Source organism: Perognathus longimembris, chromosome 12, assembly GCF_023159225.1.
Source record: "Perognathus longimembris pacificus isolate PPM17 chromosome 12, ASM2315922v1, whole genome shotgun sequence".
Lineage (NCBI taxonomy): Eukaryota > Metazoa > Chordata > Mammalia > Rodentia > Heteromyidae > Perognathus > Perognathus longimembris.
Window position 1 is genome coordinate 18,306,953 of NC_063172.1, and position 6,032 is coordinate 18,312,984.

Consider the following 6,032-nt stretch of genomic DNA (forward strand, 5'->3'; position numbering starts at 1 on the left):
GTTTGGTGTAAGTGAACTAAACACCTCGGGGGGGGGGGAAGAAAAAGGGGGGTGAGGGAGGGGGATATGAGGGACAAGGTAACAAACAGTACAAGAAATGTATCCAATGCCTAACGTATGAAACTGTAACCTCTCTGTACATCAGTTTGATAATAAAAATTTGAAAAAAAAAAAAAAAAGAATGGTTCTGGGATATTGATGAGTATGTAATTGAATTTATAGATAACCTTTGGCATTTTCACGATCTTAATCCTCCCAATCCAGGAGCATGGGTGTTTTTTACACTTTCTTAATTCTGCTTTAATTTCCTTTTTCAATTTTTTAAAGTTTTCATCATAGAGATGATCTTTCACTTCTTTGGTTAGCAAATAAGGCCATACTAAAGCAACCAATACAACCATGTTCATTTCAGCATTATTTACCATAGTTAAAATATGGAATCAACCCAGATGTTCCACAGTAGATGAATGGATCAAGAAAATGTGATATATATATATATGTGTGTGTGTGAGATATATATGGTGACATATGTGCACACATGTGCACACACACACAATGGAATTCTATGCTTCTATCAGAAAGAATGACATAGACCCATTTGTAAGGAAATGGAAAGACTTGGAATAAAAATCATACCAAGTGAAGTGATCCAGACCCAAAGAAACATAGACTCTATGGCTTCCCTCATTGGTAATAATTAGTATATGTCTAGGATAGTCCTAGCAGAGGATCCCAAAAGCTCAATGACTATGTACATATGATCATATAAGATGATGCTAAGCAAAATGAACTCTAAGATATGGAAACAAGTGCGTTAATTGTTTTTTGTTATTTTAAATATACTATGTGAAATGATTTCTTTTTTTTCTTGCATTTTTCTTCCTTATGGTTTAACCCCTGTTATCATTGGATTTGATTTTGGTACTCTGGTTATTGTATATACATATATCTGAATTAGGAAAGGAAAGGGGAACATGAGAATGGTGAGACAAAGGATAAAATGTGAACTGTATGTTGGCAATTAACTGTACAATTCGGCAGGGGCAGTGGGGGCGATTGGGGAGGAGGGTGGAGGTATCAAGTTTGACAAGACCTACTCACTACCTTACATGTGTAACTGTAACCCTCCTGTACATCTACTTGACAATAAAACTAAATGTTAATAAAAGATTTCCCATGACACAACATGTTGAGAAGCACTTTTAGAGAAAAAAAAGCATGGGTACCTACCTGTGAGAGCAACCTCAAGTAGTATCTTATTTCCATCTTAAAATACCTGTTTGATCAAATAGTTAATAGACTGAAAAGTACTGATTTACCAAAAAAAAAAAAAAATGTCAGAGAGTAAAGGACCACAGGTTAAAATGGTGACTTCTAAAATATTTTTAAACACTCAAATCTACAATTAAAATATTTTTAATATCAATAATAGAGTAATAAAGTGGATTTAAAATTCTAGGTCATATAATAAAGTTAAGAGACTGGTTAAGGTTCAGGTAAGGCAGAAGAACGGTGATAAGAGCATTTGAGATCCTATTTCTGTCTGATGTTGCTTATTTAGAAGATATATGTTAAATAACAATCCCAGAAAAGTTCAAACCATTTAGGAATAGAAAAAAATCCAGAAAGAATCCTATCACACCAAATATTAAAACAAATACAAAACAACTACACTCAGTAATATTAAATAAATTCACAAAGAGAAAGAAATGTGAATGAACAGTAATATGAGGGAAATGAGGTCTTTTTGTTTTGTTTTCCTCTTTGGTTGCTGTATTTTATTTCTGTACCTTTTAAAAATGTTTTAATTGATTGTGGGTTACACCCGCCGCCCAGACACCTTGCATCATCACAAGGCAGTTCTAGCTGGTACCGCCTCTTTTCCCAGCCTGGGGCCCACATGGCTAGTAGCCCCGCCTCCCACCTCTGGACCACATGTGTGCACTAAGATGGAGGTGAGGGAGGAACCAAGAGGCGGCCCTGAGGGCCGTGATGTAGATGTGGGCTGCCCCTTAGGGAGGTCCCTTGGAGCGTCCACCCTGACGGACAGCTCTGGCATCAAATCCCAGCCCCTATGTAGGTTCGCATATCCCTCCCCTTCCGCCGCCCTCCAACCTGTGTATCAGATCTTTTCCTGAATTAAGCGATTTTGGGTCTGACCAGCTTCCAGGCTGCCTGTTTGTCCTCTGTGGAGAAGAGGGCTGGGTGGTGGTCTGGCAGCCCCCATACCCTCTTCCTGGACCCGCCCATGTAGGGTACGCTTTCCCGTCTCTCCTGCAGGACAGGAGAGCACGGAAGGCTAAAAATCCCTGGCATTCTGGCGCCCAACCGCAGGGCATGAAGCACGATGAGGTAAAACTTTCTGGCGGGCCAGGCCAATTGGAGTCCGAGGGAGGGAAAAGATGGGGCAAGCTCAAACCCAGCATGATGACCAAATGCTCAAAGCACTGAGCTTCCTGCTACAAAACGTAGGTTTGGGGGTCTCGAACTCCCAGACCAGGAGGGTCTCAAAAGCGTTGAAACACACCGTGATCTGGCTGGTGGCTGCCAGCATTTTCAGCTTGGCTGCTTGGGAGGGAGCAGCCCTCCAGCTGCCCTGGAGGGGAGGGAGGGGCCTGGGCCAAGCTCCCCAGGTCCCAAGCCAAATGCCCCTGGGCCGGAACACGTTTCAGATGGGCAAGATGGAGGATGGCCTCCGCCGTGCCCCTCCCCTGCTGGAGACTCCCTGGTGCAAGCCTGGGGCCACGCCTCACTGCCCCACCTCCGCCACCGTGGGTTTCAGAGTTTTTTTGGATACAAATAAGGCTGAGGCAAAGATATACAAGCATCTACCTTAAAAGGCTTGAAATACATTTCTAGATAAAGGATTTGAGCAGCCAGAGTACTCAGAGCAACCAACCAGGTAATACTGGGGGATTTCAAATGTCTTTAAACAGTCTGTATAGAATCTTGCAGGAGGTGTGACAATCTATCTAGAGGATTCCGAGAGATGCTACTCAGATGCAACCCATCTCTGCTACTGGCTTGCTAATTTTGGATGGAAGACACAGCCACTTCAGATCCACTGAAGTTGAGACTTTTACATTGTCCTGACCTTTTGCCCTCCTAATTATTATTCATTTGTGCTCTCTTCCACCTGCCGGTAAGATCAAATGGTACAATTTAAATTAATGACACATAGATCTCATTCAGTATGCTGTTCTCTAAGTGTTATGACAGAACTCTGACAAGCAGTTGTTGGTCAATTCTCGACAAGTTACAGGTGGGGCTGTGTTCCTATTGTTCTCCTTGTTGCTTTAATTGGATATAAAAAGGGCTTTTATGGCTAGAACTCCTTGGATTGCAGTTCGAAGCCAGCCCGGGCAGAAAAATCTCTCTAAAACTTCATCTTCTAACTAACCAGCAAAGAGCCAAACTGGAAGCTTGGCTCAAGAGTACCAGCAAAATGCTGAAAGTGGCACTGTGCTCAAGTGGTAGAGCACTAGCCTCAAGTAGAAGTGCTCAGGGACAGTGCCCAGGCCTGAGCTCAAACCCCGTGAATGCCAATGGGAGCATGCCATCCCAGCAACAAACATCTAGACCCCTGGGACTCAGCCAGTCCAGGGAACAAGGATCACGGAGAGGAGTAAGAGGAAAATGATGTCACATCCTAAATGGAGTTGCCTTGTCTCGCCCTTTCAAAACTAATCGGAGCTGGGAGATCAGGAGGAACAGTTGTACCCACCCAATGCCCATACCTGTCCATTTTCCTTTTCCTGCTAGTTGTATATATGTATATATATTTATTTTAGCCTCTGACTGGCTATTCCAAACTGGCCCGCTAGCCCTAAACACTTCCTTCAGTTATCCCTCCTTCCTTGTAATTGGCCAAAATTGGGTTTATGTTCCGAATGAAACTTTTCTGGCTTATGCCCAGGGTATATTCTCCTATGTCATTCATGTTAACTAGCCCTGTGAACTTGTCAGCCTTTTGCCTGACCCTTTCAAAAGTCTCTTTTAACAGGATAACATCCCTCACTGAGGTCACCACCTGGGAACTTGCAGTTCAAGGCCATCATCTTTCTACACTGCTGTGCCCAGCACAGACCTGGACCCTGGAGGCCCCAGCCCTAGGGACTTCCTGATGTGCTCAAGCTACAGGAGCTGGCCAGAGAAGACCATGACACCCTCTGGCCCTGATAACCATTCTTGTGGAAATGATGAGGGCTTTCACCAACCAAACTGGATGGTACCAGGCCATATGACAAATTAGGGGCCCCTGACTACTTCGCCCCCTTTCAGCAGGAAGTAGTTCCAGAAGAGACAACCTCTGCCCATACTCCCAGCCTGGTGCCCTCCTCTCTTAATTAAAAAACAAAAGAGGGAGATGTGGGGCACACCCGCCCAGACACCTTCCATCATCACGAAGCAGTTCTAGCTGGCACCGCCTCTTTTCCCAGCCTGGGGCCCACATGGCTAGTAGCCCCGCCTCCCACCTCTGGACCACATGTGTGCGCCAAGATGGAGGTGAGGGAGGAACCAAGAGGTGGCCCTGAGGGCTTGACTTAGATGTGGGTTGCCCTTAGGGAGGTCCCTTGGAGCGTCCACTCTGACAGACAGCTCTGGCATCAAATCCCAGCCCTTACGTAGGTGAGCATATCCCTCCCCTTCCGCCACCCTCCAACCTGTGTAAAAGAACAGTTCTTTTCCTGAATAAACAAGTTTGGCTCTGACCAGCTTCCAGGCTGCCTGTTTGTCCTCTGTGGAGAAGAGGGCTGGGTGGTGGTCTGGCAGCCCCCATATCCTCTTCCTGGACCCGCTCGCGTGGGGTACACTTTCCCGTCTCTCCTGCAGGACAAGAGAGCGCAGGAGGCTAAAAACCCCTGTCAATTGATGAGTTTAATTTATGCCAATATGGACAATGTACAAGTGACATTTCTTTTCAACGTAAATTATGTTTGGAATTAAATTGATTTTCCTCAAGCAGAATATGTGTGGCTCATTTGTGTAACTATTGGATGCCATTGCATTGCCCGTTCATTATTTTCAATTACTTAGCAATAACCATTTACCAGGCACGCCCCAGGATACTCCAGGCATGCCCCCAGGCATGCCCCAGGGATGCTGGCAGGAATACCCTTAGGCATGCCCACAGGGATGCCCTTAGGCACACCCCCAGGCAGTCCTCAAGTCATGCCCCCAGGCACACCTACAGGCTGGCCCCCATGCACGACCCGGGGCATGTCCACAGGCAGGCATGAAGGCAGGCAGGCAAGCAGGAAAGCAGGCAGGAAAGGCAGGCAGGCAGGAAAGCAGGAAAGCAGGCAAGTGAGCCCCCAGGCAGGAAGGTAGGGCCCAAGGCTGGTACCAGGCAGGCTGGCAGGCAGGCAGGTCAGCCCCCAAGCAGGCGGGCCCACAATCAGGCAGGGAGGCAGGCAGTCCAGCCCCTAGGCAGGCATGCAGGCAGGCCAGCAGGCCAGCAGGCAGGCAGGTGAGCCCCCAGGCAGGAAGGCAGGCCCCAAGTCTGGCACCCAGGCAGGTTGGCAGGCAGGCAAGCAGCTAGGCAGGCAGGCAGGCAGGCAGGCCCATTGTGTTGGCAGAAACAAGGTAAGCTCAAAAGGCCAAATATCACATCTTCTGTACCTTTAATCTTGTATGTAAGTTTATCTCTTTGGGGGAGGATAAAGGGGAACATGGAAATTATGCAACAAAGGCTGAACTAATGCAGCAGTGATACTCACTAGACACTATGTTGAAAATGAACTATACAACTTGTATGCGGAGGAAGGGTTTGGAAGGGAAAAAACTGGGACAAAACAGGGAAGGGGTGACAGTGTTCAAAAAGAAATATACTTCTTACCTGAGTTACTGTAACACCTCTGTACATCACCTTTATAATAAAAATACAATTTTAAAAGTCAAAGCCAGCCTTGATTATATAATGAGATCTTGTCTTAAAATAAATCTTTGCCTTTATTGTGCTTGAATCAGAAGCATTCAGTTTGTATCAATCAGAATTATAGACATCACTCCATTAATATTGGAGGTATGAT